The sequence below is a fragment of the Nycticebus coucang genome, chromosome Y (genome assembly GCF_027406575.1).
Source record: "Nycticebus coucang isolate mNycCou1 chromosome Y, mNycCou1.pri, whole genome shotgun sequence".
NCBI classification, from domain to species: domain Eukaryota; kingdom Metazoa; phylum Chordata; class Mammalia; order Primates; family Lorisidae; genus Nycticebus; species Nycticebus coucang.
The window spans coordinates 11,615,932-11,632,696 of NC_069805.1; the positions used below are offsets into that span (position 1 = coordinate 11,615,932).

At 36.6% G+C, this 16,765-nt stretch overlaps 1 pseudogene; it reads left to right on the top strand.

Annotated features, from left to right (window-relative positions):
• The first annotated feature begins 15,689 nt into the window (after window positions 1–15,689).
• LOC128579170 (cytochrome c oxidase subunit 7A2, mitochondrial-like) lies at window positions 15,690–15,939 on the top strand (annotated as a pseudogene).
• Window positions 15,940–16,765: the final 826 nt, after the last annotated feature.

Below are 16,765 nucleotides of genomic sequence, written 5' to 3' on the forward strand. Positions count from 1 at the left end.
ACAGTCATGTGGCCTTCAGACATATGAAAAAATGCTCATTATCTTTAATCATCAGAGAAATGTAAATCAAATCTACTTTCAATAAATTGTGGTATATGTGCACCATGGAATATTATGCAGCCTTAAAGAAAGATGGAGACTTTACCTCTTTCATATTTACATGGATGGAGCCGGAACATATTCTTCTTAGTAAAGTGTCTCAAGAATGGAAGAAAAAGTACCCAATGTACTCACCCTTATTATGAAACTAATGTAGGACCTTCACATGAAAGCTATATCCCAGTTATAACCTAAGAATAGGGAGAAAGGGGAAAGGGAGGGGAGGGAGGGGGGAGGGAGGGGGAAGAAGGGGGACTAATGGGATTACACCTGTGGTGCATCTTACAAGGGTATATGTGAATCCTAGTGAATGTGGAATGTAAAGGTCTTAGCAAAATAACTAAGAAAATGCTACAAAAGCTATGTTAACTAATGTGATGAAAATGTGTCAAACGATATATGAACCAAGTGTATGGTACCCCATGATCATACTAATGTACACAGCTATGGTTTAATAAAAAAATAAAATAAAATAAAATAAATAAAATAAAAACAAAACTACTTTGAGATATCATCTAACTCCAGTGAGACTAGCTTATATCACAAAATCTGAAAACCAGAGATGTTGGCATGGATGTGGAGAAAAGGAAACACTTTTCACTGCTGGTGGGAATGCAAATTAATACATTCTTTTTGGAAAGAAATATGGAGAACACTTAGAGATCTAAAAATAGAGCTGCCATTCAATCCTGCATTTCCTCTACTGGGCATATACACAGAACACCAAAAATCACATCATAACAAAGATATTTGTACCATAATGTTTATTGCAGCCCTATTTATAATTGCTAAGTCATGGAAAAAACCCAAGTGCCCATCGATCCATGAATGGATTAATAAATTGTGGTATATGTATACCATGGAATATTATGCAGCCTTAAAGAAAGATGGAAACTTTACCTCTTTCATGTTTACATGGATGGAGCTGGAACATATTTTTCTTAGTAAAGTATCTCAAGAATGGAAGAAAAAGTACCCAATGTACTCAGCCCTACTATGAAACTAATTTAGGGCTTTCACATGAAGGCTATAACCCAGTTACAACCTATGAATAGGGGCAGGAGGGTAGAGGGAGGGGGATTGGTGGAATTCCACCTGCAGTGCATTTTACAAGGGTATATGTGAAACTTAGTAAATGTGGAATGTAAATATCCTAGCACAATAACTAAGAAAATGCCAGGAAGTCTATGTTAACCATTGTGATGAAAATATGCCAAACGGTCTATGAAGCTAGTGTATGATTCCCCATGATCATAACTATGTACACAGCTATGATTTAAAAATAAAAAAGAAATTAAAAAAGATTAAAATCCTACTTCTTAACTACTTCCAGGAGCATGGACAGATAATTTTAAGGATGTAAGTAAGCTTCCATCACCAAGCAGAACAGAAGAGTGGAAGATGCAACAAAAAGTCCTCTGGAACAGTGAACTTGAGATTTAAAACGAGAAACCTATAGTGCCAGGAATTTCAATTCCAGGATTCTAGATCTGGTAAGTAAAATTCTTTATCTCAAGTTGCACTTGTGAATTAGTATGTGAAAATGATAATTGTAGTAATTTCAGTTCTCAGCTTTGACTATAGAAATTAAAGTTGTTTTTTCTGAAGTTTTGGAGGTGCAGGGTAGAACTGAAATTCTCACTTTTCTGACTTCTTGTGAGTCAGGACTGTAGGGTGTGTTCGGCCCAGGGTTTCACCATAGTAAGGTGACTTTTCTCCCTTGGGTTTATCTACCCCCATCCTTGGGGAAGCACTTTTCCAAATCCTTTTTTATCCTTCTCTTTTCGGGCATCCATACTCAGCTGGTGGGACTAATTCTTGTGCTACTCCAGGAAACTAGGCTGGGAGAGCTGAGGTTGGAGAAGAGGGCACTTCTGACTTGTGAGCTGATGCTCGTTTTCCTCCATGCTTGCAGGTCAAGTCCCAAGTACTTAGGTCCTGGGACCGTGGGGCTTAAGCCATGAGTCCATTGTTGATTATTGAGCCTTGTACTGGCTTTTGCTGGCATTGCACATTTGAGTGGTCCTAGATGTGCTCAAAGAGCTTTCCAGATCAATGCTAAGGTATCCCCGTCAACGTTTTCAAAGGTTGGTGAGTTCTGAGGGGTCTCGGTTATCTCAGGAGGGCCTCTCTCTTCTGCCAGGAGGTAATACTTGCTTAAAGATGGACAAGGCTAACTAGGTGGAATGACCCTTTGTCCTCAGTGTAATTATTTCCCTTTAGCAGTGCTTGCCAGCTGTATATTAGGATGAATTTTGATGTTAGTAGAGTAGAATTTATGTGACAGCATGCTGTTCTTTCTAGGCCCGGGGTCCCAAGGAGCACCTGAATGTGTTACAGCACTGAAGCATTGGATTCTGGGGACACTAATGGGTGTGTTTTTTTAGTTTTACTATATTCGCTTCATAAGTAATTATTACAGACTGACAACTGCTTGCTATCTCCTATAGACAACACTTAACAGTAAGGATTTGAATAATAATTGCCCTTGCGTTCTTTCCTGAAGGTCCTCAAAGGAAAAGTTGGTACATCCTATTTAGAAAGCATGGTCAAACCGACTTCTTCACCTCTTCCTACCTCACCTTTGAACACTTGTGTGTGACTCTTTATTTCGCTGAGAAACAGGATATGCAATTATTTGGCAACTGCTTATCAGGGGCTTAAATGCATGCCAGTCATCTGTTAGAGACCACTGCGGGAGAGACAATAACAATGAAAATCTTCTCTCTCTTGTTGAAGAGGAGTGAGAGAAGAGAGAAGTTTTCATTATGTCCACCGGGACCCAAAGTCTAGGAAAGGAAAAGATAGGGCATTGGGACAGGAATGTGGGTAGTTTGACTGAAGTCTTAAAGAGAATGAGACAGAGAAGCCTTGTATTACAGATAAGAAAAGAGATGAGGAAATTAACTACTGGAAATGTTTTGGTGTTAAAATTGTCAAAAGTTGTGTGTGGCTGCTGTGGTAGGGAAGATTTTGTCACACAACCAGCCACTAACCTTTGCCTACATTGACCTAACTTTGATAGTCTGGACATGTACCCCTCATGTATGTATCAGTACAGTAGGTCTCCCTGCTTATGTTGACCTCTCTATTCAAGGACCTTTGGTCAACTTATGGAGGTTCTCCTGCATTTACCTTCTCATAGATGTAAGATTACAAACACTAGACAAATGAAGTGAGGGTTTCACAACTTGACTCTTTAAATTCCTGGACTTCCACATAAGAAAAGAGTTAAATGACAGTTCCTAAAGTCATCACTGCACATATGTCTGTGTACTTATTTCTAAACTCCTTGTTTTAAGAGGTAAAACAGCTGGGTTTTACAGTTTAGCCCAAATGCCTGATTTGACAGGAAAGGCTAAAGGATCCCATGAAAACACATGAATTTAGGTGTGGTTAGCAATCTTATAGCCATTGAAACTGAACTTTATTGACTTGAAGACTAGGAAGTATTTTGAAGGTGAGGACAGTACCCCAGGGATCTTATGTACATAACTAGACATGTCACCAGAAGCAAGAGTATTAGGTGGCAGGGACAGGCAGTGCCTGATTGGCATAGGTCAGATTTTGTGGTGTAGTGAGACTGGGGAAGTGATTGAAGCCATAAGATAGGCTTGGCCTTCTAAGTCAGAGGAGAGCAATGTAAAGAAGGAGAAACCTAGGTCAGAACCAAGGTGATTAAAATACCACTGGTTTTCTGAACAGAAATAAATGGGCAGCATATGTGAGGGATAATATCCAGCTTTAAAAGTCCACCTGGGAGACACTTGCTATTTAGTTGGATTTACTTGGCTTCTTTTTGGCATAGCTTTCAACTCTGAATAGTGGAAATCTTTGTTGTTTGTGCTGGGGTTTCCAGAGAGGGATGATGGGGTGCTTGTTGCCCTAGGGTTTTGGACTGTGTTGTCCATATCTGTTTCCCATTCTCTCTTTGCTTTTGCCACATAGTAAGTGACTTCTCTGGAATGGCCACTCTTCCTTCTCTTGTTAAATGGATGATGATGTCAACCAAGTCACTCATTTAAGAACACTTGCAGGGAACCTAGTACTCAGTCTTGATGGCTAAATCAATTTTCTCCAGGTTGATCATGGAAATGGAGTTAATGATCTGGGAGTTTTTTTGAGGGGGCAGGGGGAAAGCTCATGAGGGACCATGTGGGAACAGCTTTGAGAGCATTCTCCTTTAGAAAGGATTTCTATCTGATGTGGAGGTGTAAGAGGTAAATGGAGAGTAAAGTTTAAGATGGGCAGTTAAACCCCAGACCTTGATCTGTTGAGGCTTTTATATGTACTGGAAATAAAGAGCCAAAAGGCAGTGTAACACAGAAACTGAGAATATGCAATTAGGTGCAGAGTGAATTTTTTGATCCTTCAGCTGGAAGGCAGTCAGCAAAGGAAGAAAAATATACATACTGGATGTTGCTGGAGTGGTTTCTCAACCTCAGTGGGGCTTGAATGGAACTTTGACAACTGGAATGATGAAAACTAGAACATGTCTTAGTACCCTTTGGATGTAGCATTAGCACATGCAAGATATAAAATGTTATGGTGTCTTCAAGGCAGTCTCAAGAGATTGGGGAGGTAGTGCTAGTTATCATGGTGCTTCTGACAGGAATAAATGGAGAAACCAATGGTGAGGCTTTATTTGGGGGTGAGGGAAAGAGTATAAAATGGTATTTCCATGATTTGAGGGCTCTACCTTTCTAACAAGACTCCCCTCTAGTTGAGGAGTTAATTGCCCTCGCGTGTTCTTCCCCACAAAAAGTTAAGTTTCTCTGAACATAGCTGAAATAGGTCATGCTGCCCACTGAATCTGGGTAAGGTGTGGCTATTGATGAGTTTGTAGTACCTTTGTCTATTTTGGCACATCATCCATCGACAGGTCCCCACAAGCTGAGGGAATGCCTCCCAGTCATCATCATCCTCAGAAATAGACTCAGGTATACTTTGACTAGAGATGAGGTGAAGAAGATATGTATTCAGCACTTCATCAGAATTGATGGCAAGGTTCAGACAGATGTTGCATACCCCACTGGATTCATGGGAAAGAAACACTTTGTGTTAAAGAAGGAACAGGTTGAGAGAAAGATCAGGCGTGGGGTTGTGTGATGTCAAAGATAAACAAAACTAGGCACAAAGGTGAAGGGGTAAGGGCAGATTTTCATCACTCATGTGCTACTTTAGTAGGGAAGAACCCTACCCTGAACTGAACTGTTGTTGAGCCACTAAATGTGGGAAGAAGAGGGCGGTGTGTCTCAAGTAAAAAATCGTAGATGCACTTAGTCTGACTGTGACTGCTAGCTGGCAGTTACCAGAGTCAGGCTTCTTTCAATCTTTCCACAGTGCCTATGAGACAGGGGCCCTGTCTCCACTGGTTAGGTAAAAAAAAAGTAAATCAACTTTTGGCAGGCACAATATTTCTCAGGTAAGCATTAGAAATTAAAGTGGGTGTCAGAAAGATAGGGTCCGCTGAAGCTGTTAGAGGCTATATTAGAGTTGTTGTAAGTCTTCATAAGGTAGAGGAGAAGCCTAGCAAAGAAGGCACAGAGGGACATGGCCAGCATTTGGTCAGGGAGAGAACCTTCTTCAGTGAATGGAGCTTTTGCTGTGTGTTGCCATTTTGTTTGGTGGTGACTTAACAAGGCTCACATATTCAAAGAAGCAGTTGGGTCTTGGTGGAGGGGGCAACATGGGTGTGGGTACAGAAGGAAAAAAGATTCACATCCCTCTGGGGAAAGGTTGAACAGACAGAGGGGTAAAGGAAAGAGAATGGAAGTATTCTGACTCAGTGCTTTGTTCTCTTTTTCTTTCCATAGTGACTGTCTCAACACTCTTTAAACAGCATTTTAGCCTTCTGGTGTCCACAAACCTGTGGATGATTGGTATATCAGGGATATGGAAGGTAAAAAGGTTGAGGAGCCCCTCACAGTAGACTTCTCCAGGATCTAGCCAAGCATACCCATCAAATATAGGGACCTCTCTGATGTGGTAGACACATTCTGGCATTCACCCTGGCATAGTGTGTTTCTGTTCTGTGAAAAAAAGCATCTTTGCATTTACGATAGCCATTATACGTGTTTGTGATCAGATGTCATCAGCATTGAGAAGACAGCTGAGCATTTCCACCTCATCTACAACACCAAGGGCCTTTTAATACACAGAACTAACATCTGTATGTAGTCAGTGTAAACCATTCACGTTTAGTGTTCATTAATGATATACTAATGGCTTTATGTCTTTCATTTTTCATTCTTAGTTTTTTTTCATTTCTTCTTCTGGAGGATTATTTGAAGAGATTTGAGACATTCCTTCTCTTATATTTAAAAAGTTATTTGTCTTTGTATATATGTTTTGTTGGTTGTATGCTCATACTTTGTCACAATCTACTAACATCATCATATTACCAGCTCAAGTGAAGTATATAAACCACTTTATAATGACCTATCACTCCTCTGTTTATAATCAGCTGAAATATTTTCTTTATATTTATTTTTAAATATAATGGACTATTTTCACACAGTTTTACTTGATTTCTGTCATATTTTTCAGTTATTAATTTCCAAATAGTTTTTATATATTTTTTGTGAAAGTTTCCATTTTTTTGCTTTATACTTTTTTCATTAATATCAGGCATATGTATAATTTTTTTTAACAAGCATTCATATCATTTTTATAATGTCAGTTTAAAACTCCGTTAGATATGCCTGATATTTCACTGTTGTGGCATTTGTCATCATTTTTCATTCAAGCAGACAGCTTCCTATTTCCTCTCACAACGAGTGATTTTTATTTTAAATTTGAACATTAGTGTTATTAGTGAGACTTGACCCTATTATGACCTTCATTTAAAGATGGCATTATCCTCTAATAGGAGAAGGGGTGTGCTGTCAAGTTGGGGCAGAATTTCAGATTGCCTTGTTAGCATTTTTTGACTCTCAAGACATTGATAAATGAGTATGCAAGTTTTAACTTCCAAAGAGGCCTTCTTTGTGACTTTCTAGCCAAGAGGTTCTTCATTACCACAAGGCAGGATTGAAAATATCTGTTTTCTACTCTGCTTTCACTAATATCACTTCATCTGAGGATTGAGGTGCTTCATCATTAGATGGAGCCAGGAAAACCCGCACAATTGCCCTTTGCTGGTCTGTGTGGTACAGGTCCACCAATTTTTTTTTTTTTTTTTTTTTTTGTAGTGTCTGGCTGAGATAAAGTGATTAGTGAGAGGTATTTTTTTCTAGCTCTGTGACTATAGAAAGCTGATCTTTAGGGCACAGTTTTGTCCATTCCTATTTGTGTTATTTAGTTACTAGCTTCTTCAGGACCAGGTCTGTTATACATGAGTCAAAAAGAGGACCAAGGAAACACACCTACCTCATTATCCATAGGGTGTAAGTTCTCCCCCTGGTTTATCTCTTTGTTTCACCATTCACTTATTTCTTATATATGTCTATGTATATGTATGTACATAGATACAGGGTTATTAGTTGTATTTATATTAGAAATAAGGAATGGATATCTATTTCATCTATTCTACTCCAGAAAAAAATGTAGTGTTCTTTCTGGGCAGAAATCAGGAAAAAATCTGGGGAAAAGTCACAAAATAGAAATGGCCACAGTGGAAAGAAGTTAGTCTGAACTAAGCTCTTGTTAGATAGCGATGGAACTGAAAGACATGAAGCTGCAAAGGTAAATAGATTCACGATCTTGAAGGGACTTGTTTTTTTATGGTGTTTGCATTATGGTGAGCTGAGATTATGAAAGTACTAAATATCAGCATAAGGAATTAGGTCTTTGGATGGGACAAGAAATCAACATGTTAAAAGTGTATTAGAAAATATGAAATGTACACCTTACTAAGGAAGGTAATTAAGGGCACAAACCAATTTGGAATGTTTTGCTAATAGAGTGAAAGGGCTTTTGCTAAAGGTGAAAATTCCACTCTATGGAACCTTGGACAGTGGACAGTGATGCAATTCATGACAGTGTTACATAAAATTTATTGCTCAAGAGATGGAAATAATAATAATCTTGGTTAGTGGATTGTCCGATTTGAAATGTATTTAATGATACGATTTTCTTTAAAAACTAAAATCTAATTACATAATATAATTGAGAAAGTATGGCAGTAGTGTATGTGTGTACCTTTTCTAGTGTTTCCATATATTCCTTTCCATTCCATTCTTATTTATGCCCTCATTTCCATTTATTTGTCCTGGGTTATTTTAAAAGTTAGTACACTTTTTATTTTCAACTTTCTTCTTTTCCTTTGCTGACTGCCATTTAGTTGCCATCATTATAGTCTTGGGAGGTGGGGCATATAGAAGTTGATTAGTTCATTGGAGATCATACTTTCCTTAATGAATTAATGTCATGTTCTGGAAAATGTTTAGTTACTGGGTTGGGAAGTGCTTTTTAATTCATCACAGGGGCGTTGTCTTTCACAGGGCGTTCCAAGGTTATGCCTAACCACCATTATTATTTTTTAATAGATTATTATTATTATTATTTTTGCTATGGTGCAAAACATAGGGTACTACAATAATAGTGACAAGGTTTTTGAGCTCCTGAACTCAAGTTCATTTCAAACCTTGTTCTCCTAGGATTAAAGAGCACCCACTGACATTGTCAGTATATAGAAAGAAGGTCCTCACTAGATGCAGCCCCTAGAGACTGTAATACAGTCTCCAAAGTGTAATCCAAATAAGTGTCTTTAAATTATCACTCTATAGTATTCTGTTATAAAAGCAAACAGTGTGGGATACCACATTATTCTCTTTAAACTAGTTAAATATAAGGTATTTACAAAAGGCTATGATCTAAAATTTCTTATGTTAAAACAATAATATTATATTAGTATTCTGTTAAAATAAAAACATTTTACTGATAACCACATTTTTAAGAGATAAGGAAAAAGGACACATAAAGTTGAACCATAATTTTATTGTTCAGTAACAGAATGGAAGGCATTTTTTCAGAATTTGTCAACATTTATTTTTGTCTGTCATTCTGCACAATCTGATACTTCTTAGGTAGAGGATCAGTTGTAATTAGGAGGCTGCTGGTAAAATAAAGATTGTTGTTGAATTGACCTTGAAGGAGAGGCAGCATATGTATCAGCTATCAAGGTTCCTGGAAACCATAGGCTTTTCTATGGTAGCAAGTTAGGTAAAAGTGGCTCATTGGCTGATAATCCAGGATATCTTGTTTGAAAAGTAGTAGACTGCATCAACAGTCCAAAATACTTGTTCTGAAAGGGAGATATGATCTGGTACATAGAAGTTGTAGATGTGACAACTTATACAATATAATTCACAATCTGGCCATTTGCTCGAACATAGTTGCCATATGAGTGCATATGATAAATGTTCGATTGATTTAAAATAGAATGTTGATCTGTAGCAAATTGTTCTGATGGTCTAGCTAAACTTGATTATGGAGGAGAAATATCATTTGTTGTTGGTTCATTTATATCAGAAATTTTCTTCCTGGAAGGAGGCTTCATTATTAGAGGATCATTTAAATTTGTAGAGGTTGACAATACCTTTTCTCTAGCTGTTTCAGCAAGTAAAATAGAATTATAATCCATTTTAGTACCTGTTCTAAAGTGCTTCTTGTTGGAATCTTGCGTGAATGAAGATGCTGGAGAAGAATTTTTAATCCCAACTCTTCTTTTCATTCTTACCAAAAGTTGTGGGCAGCCACGTTTAAAATTTGGATTATGTTAGAACTGTAGCTAAAATCAAACGAGAAGTTTAGACATTGTTTTACCCAAGAGAGAAACAACTAACATATAAAATCTCAAATTTCAGCTTTATCAATGTTAATATATTCGAATAATGTGAGTACAAAGTTGATTATTTTTAAGAATGTAATTGTTAGGAAATGAACATTTAAATAGTATAGTTTTCAAGTGAAAACTTTTATAAGTATCACAGTAAATACTTCATAAGGTGGCTCTAGTACCTTTATTTGGTGTTAATTAAAGTTAAAGTTGTTACCAAAATTTCTTAAAATCCTAAACATTTATGCTTGAACTGTCCTCAATGATTAAAAAAAAAATGAATGTTACCTTAGTTTTTATTATCAATATTATTTGAAAAATATGATTTCACTGTATTATACCAACAATTTACTGATGTGTAACATAAAATTTTATATTTTCCTTACATAAGTGGTAACTGAAAAAAAGTTTAATACTTTGCTTCAAACAGAAACTTCTTTCTCTTCTGCCAGAAAATCAACCAGAGAAGCAGATCTTTGGAAAGTCTTTCTCATCTTACTAAATCCATAAAGTTTAGCTGTCAAACTAAACTCTTCATACTATCAGTTTTGAATATTGTGAAAGCGCCCTTTCTTTCCAAACTTCTTTCTTAAAGAGTTCTCCATTAATGACTATAGATGTTCCATTCTCATCCCACCAAACAGACTTAAATTTGTCACTTTCAACTATCTTTCAGAGTTTTCTGGAAAAGATGAGAGAAAGAAAGTCATTATCTTCATCTTGTTCAGAGACACAAAAGGTATAATGTTGTCTTTTTTTCAAGGACTCTTTAGACAAAACATGAAAAGCTTCTTCTTCAGTCATGGTTCTTAGCTCTACGTCCTCATGGAATATGTGCTCACATGATGAAGGTCCAATGTAGGCTTTTGAGTCAATTGATCCATTTTCAGGAGAAACTTGTTTAATTTCTGAAGAAACTTGTGCCATGTCAGATAAAATTTTTCTCAGATACTCTTCTCATGTGCACAGTTTTCAACATGCAGTTCAAAAGCTGCTTCAGCTGGCCTGCACAGGTAAGCTAATCTAGATAATCACAATGACTCTCAACTTGAGTGGCTGTGACATCACAAAATGACTTTCGCATCCTAGCAGTAAATCTCTATCACTTAGCTAAGAGCATTTGCTTCATATTATGTGAAATTAATCTAGTTAAAATAAAGTGTAAACTGATTATTTTACATAGTATGATATATTTAATCTCATTCCTACAGAATGTTTTAAACAATGAAATAAATGAATACATAGATCTCTTCTGCAACCAGTGCTATAAACAAAAAAATATTTTTTTGTGGTTTTGTGATACTGCTAGTGGTGTTGGGGGTTTATAGTTGTTTTATGTTTCAAGTTTCAGGCCAGTAAGATGTATTGACCAAAACTTTATAACTTTCTTTCTCACTAAGGGATCTGCTTTTGAGTTTCTTTCCCAGGAATGGCAGATCCTCCTTAAAGCCCTGAGATAACTACAAGGCCTTTACCACCTGTGTGTTTATAAAAGATAAGCAGTAACATAACCACATTGTGTCCAATGACACACTAAGCCTGTGCATAAGTTGATAAAATGAACATTGTTCACCCCCAGATCATTACAATACTAAACCCCTAACCAATGAGGGACTTTCCCGCCATTTTTGTTTCTGGGATGTATGTAATTTCCCACTGCACTTGTGTACCATGCACTCAACCCTAAACACATGATGGCATTCACATCCCTCATGTATTATTTTTGCCTTCATAAACTCACTGAACTTGTTGGTCTGAGAGGTGGACTTGAAGCATTCTATGTCCCTTTCCTCTCAGCAGATGCATCTCTTGTAGTCAATCCTTTCCTCCTTGACAATCCCTATTTCTCAGTCACTGGCTTTCTTTGGTGGTGAGAACTATGAATATCCCTTGTGGGTTTCTTAAGAAATCCTTGAAGTAAAGGGGATTTCCAACATTTAACACACATTTTTACTTGATTAGTGCCAATAAGATAGGGCTGGGTAATAGGACAATACAAAAAAATGAAATAAATAATAATTTTAAAAGCTGTATCAATTTGGAACTCTAATCAGTGCAGAACCTGTGTGTAACAAAGACATGGCTATAGGCACAAGAAAGCAGGTGACAGACTCCCTGAGTCTAGGGATTAAGGAGAACTAACTAATGAGTATAAATTTTCCTGTTGGGTGATGGAAAAGTTTAGTACCACTGAAATACACACTTTAAAATAGTTAGTTTTATATTGTGTTGTATTTACATTAAAAAAATTAGGTAATGCTTATAATGAAAATGAACCATAATAAGGTTTCAGTAGAAAAATTATGCATTAAGCTCTGTATTCAAAAAATTTTTAGACATGTATCAGTAGAATAAACATGATTTTGCTGGGCACAGTGGCACATGAATATAAATTCTAGAACTTTGGGAGCCCCAGGAGGGTATTACATTGTTTGAGATCAGAAGTTTGAAATCAGCCTTAAAAAATATTTAAGAAATTAATCAGGTGTGATGGCACATGCCAATAAGTCTGAAATAGACAGGAGGCTTAAGAATAGGAGTTCTATGTTTCAGTGAGGTATGTTTATACCTTGTTCTCCAGCCTCAGCAATAGGGCAGGTCTCCGTGTCTAAGAAAAAATTCAAACATACACAAAAACACACGTTTTTATTTGATGTGTCTATAAACATCTGATAAATATAAATAACGTAAGATTTTTGAAGTATTTGCGTCTAACAACAAACAAACAAAAAAAAAGATTCTGAAGAGTAAGAATTAAAAAAAAATACAGTATTAAAAATAATGTAAATTTGTGCATATAACTAAAGGGAAATTTACTTTTATCTCAAAAGCTAAATATTTATATTTAACACATTTTTAGGAATCTTTGCATGCCACAATATGATGGTGTAATTATAAAATAGGACTTAATTTTGCAAAATAATATTAATATTGAATAAAAAATCTTGACTTTTAAAAAATAACTAGGCACCAATTATACTAAGATATACAGGAGAACATAACTTCTTTAAGTTCATGGTTGAAAGAAGAGTGATGTATTAAAGTCCTAACTTCTACTTTGGTAAATATTTAATATGTACGAGAGAAATAAATAATGATTTTAATATATCATATTTTAAAATGCAGTTCACTTAAGCTTGAAAATTGTTAGAAGTTTATTGAGTTTAACACAGTATTTTTCTACACTCAGAATTTTCTGTATTTACAGTGTGTAAACAAAAATTTCTGGGTGGCACCTGTTGTTCAAAGAAGTCGGACGCAGGCACCTTATGCTGGAGGTGGTGGGTTTAAACCTTGCCTCTGTCAAAAAACTTGCAAAAAAAAAAAATTCCACACTATTAAACTTTTTGAGTAGGTGTAACAGGTCCTCCCACTAGATATGGTACGTGAATTTTTCAATATTTTTTTAAATTTCAAATTAACACAAGGGTACAAGTATTTAGGTTACTTTGTTATATCTTCAAGACAAAGTTCAAATTACACAAGAACCCTTCTCTGAACCCCCTTGAATTTTGCACATTAGGTGAGACCTTGCCAAATGCCTTCCTGCCTCCCACCATTCACTATCTTTCCATACCATCCTCACCACACTTGCTACACTATATTTATGTTTTACCAATTGTATGAGAATGTGATTGTTTATATAATGGTTTCAAATTAGAATTTTTCCCATTTTGAAGTACTTTACTAAGAAGAATGTGTTTCAACTTCATCTAGGTAAAAATAAAAGACATAAAGTCTACATCTTTTCTTATGGCTGAATAATATTCCATATTGTACATATACCACAATGTTTCAATCTATTGATGGGTCGATGTGCACTCAAGTTGCTTCAACAATTTGGCAACTATGAACTGAACTGCAAAAAAAATTCTGGTGCACCCCGCACCGGTTCCAGTGTGGCGTTCTGTGTTCAGTTGTAGCGGTTGGTGGGCAGTAACTGAGGCAACATGCTGCAGAATCTGTTGGCTCTCCCTCAGATTTCACAGAGGACCATAAGCACTGCTTCACACAGGCATTTTGAAAATAAAGTTCCAGAGAAGCAAAAGCTGTTCTGGAAAAATTCGGGATTCCAGTTTACCTAAAGGGTGGGCTAGCTTGATGACCTCCGACTGTATAGAGGCACCATGGTTCTTACAGTTGGTGGAAAAGCAGGTGCTTTATATCTGCTGGTTGTGGCTTCATTTCCCAAGAATTAGGATTGACTTCATTCATCCCAGTGATGACTTGGTTCACTTTCATTTACCTCTGTATGGACCAGTAAATTAATGAGTAACTACAGTTAAGATTCTGAAGAGTAAGAGATAATATATATATATATTTTAACATATATATGTTATATGTTATATATATATATATATGTTATTAAGTTATTAAAAGTAATGTAAATTTGTGTACATAAATAAAGGTAAATTTACTTTTATCCCCAAAGCTAAATATTTATATTAAAAATAATTTTAGGAATCGTTGCATGACACAATATAATGGTGTAATTTTAAAATAGGACTTAATTTTCAAAATAATATTAATATTGAATAAAAAATCTTGATTTTTAAAAAATAACCTGGCACCAATTATACTAAGACATACAGTAACATAATTTCTTTAAGTTTGTGGTTGAAAGAAGAGTGATGTATTAAAAATCCTAGCTCCTACTTTGGTAAATTTTTACTATTTATGGGAGAAATAAATAATGATTTTAATATATATCATATTTTAAAATGCAGTTCACTTATGCTAGAAAAGGGTTAGAAGTTTGTTCAGTTTAAAACATTATTTATCTAAACTTAGAATTTTCTGTATTGACAATGTGTTAACAAAAATTTCTGGGTGGCACCTGTAGTTCAGAGAAGTAGGGTGCCTGCCCCATATGCCAGAGGTGGTGTATTCAAACACTGCCCCTGCCATAAAAAACTGCAAAAAAAAAAAAAAATCCTCATTATTAAACTTGTTGAGAAGTTGTAACAGGTTCCCCACTAGATATGGAACCCAAATTTTTCAATTTTTTTAAAATTTCAAATGAATACAAGGGTATAAGCATTTAGGTTACATTGTTCAATCTTCTAAGATAAAGTTCAAATTACAAAAGAACCCTTCAGCTAAACCCCCTTGCATTGTGCACATTAGGTGATACCTTGCCAAATGCCTTCCTGCCTCCCACCAATCAGCCTCCCGCCAGACACTCCTCACCCCACTTACTACACTATATTTATGTTTTACCAATTGTATGAGCATGTGATTGTTTATATATTGGTTTCATGTTACAAATTTTTACCATTCCTGAGTACTTTACTAAGAAGAAAATGTTTCAATTCCATCTACATAAACATAAAAGATGTAAAAGTCTACATCTTTTCTTATGGCTGAATAGGCACCTGTGGCTCAGTCAGTAAGGAGCCAGCCCCATATACCGAGGGTGGCGGGTTCAAACCTGGCCCTGGCCAAACTGCAACCAAAAAATAGCCGGGCGTTGTGGCGGGCGCCTGTAGTTCCAACCACTCAGGAGGTTGAGGCAAGAGAATTGCTTAAGCCCAGGAGTTGGAGGTTGCTGTGAGCTGTGTGAGGCCACGGCACTCTACTGAGGGCCATAAAGCGAGACTCTGTCTCTACAAAAAAAAAAAAAAAGTACATATACCACAATGTTTCCATCTATTCATGGGTCGATGGGCACTCAAGTTGCTTCAACAAGTTGGCAACTATGAACTGGGCTGCAATAAAAATTCTGGCGCACCCTTTACAGGTTCCTGTGTGGTGACTTTTCCTTCTCTATGTTCAGCTGTAGAAGTTGGTGGACAGTAACTGAGGCAAGATGCTGCAGAATCTGTTGGCTCCTCATCAGATTTCACAGAGAACCATAAGCACTGCTTCACGCAGGCATTTTGAAAATAAAATTCCAGAGAAGCAAAAGCTGTTTCAGAAGGATAATGGGACTTCAGTTCACCTAAAGGGTGGGCTGGCTAGATGCCCTCCTACTGTATAGAGCCACCATGATTCTTACAGTTGGTGGAACTGCAGGTGCTATATAACTGCCAGCTGTGGCTTCATTTCTGAAGAAGTAGGATTGACTTCAGTCATCCGTGATAACTTGGTTCACTTTCATTTAGCTTCTATAAACCAGTATACTGATGAGTAACTGAGCTCTTCAATGGTGATAAATATTTATTGACTTGTATTAATTGCCACCCATAAAACAGTCTTTAACCAGTGGAAAAAAAATTCTGGTGCAAATCTTTGAGGTAAAATGATTTTTATTCTTGGTTTTGCCCCTGTAGTTTGGTGGTTAGGGTTCAGGCCACATACATTGGGGCTGGTGAAAGGATCCCGGGCCTGTTAAACCACAATATCAACTAACAACAACAACAACAACAACAACAACAACAAAATAGCTGGCCATTGTGGCAGGGACCTGTAGTCCCAATTACTTGGGAGTGTGAGGTAAGAGAATTGTTTAAGCCAGTTTCAAGCTGTTGCCCTGGATAGAGTACCCTGACAGCAGAGTTCACAGCAACCTTCAACTCTTGAACTCAAGAAATCTTCCTGCCTCTGTTTTTCTGTTTTTACTAGAGATGTGGTCTTGCTTTTGCTCAGGCTGGTCTCAAACTCCTGAGCTCAAGCAATCCACTTTGCTTAGTTTCCTAAAGTACTAGAATTACAATTATGAGCCACTGCACCTGAGCTGTGCAAAAGCTCTTTAGCTTTATCAAATTCCAGTTATTTACTGGTGTTGCTGTAATTGACTGGGGTGGGGGTTCACATAAAATCTTTACCCAAGCCCATAGTTAAAGCATTTCCCCCATACTTTCTTCTAGAATTTTTATTGTTTCATGTCCTAAATTAAAATCTTTTATCCAGTGAGAATCAGTTTTTTTTTTTTTTTTTTTTTTT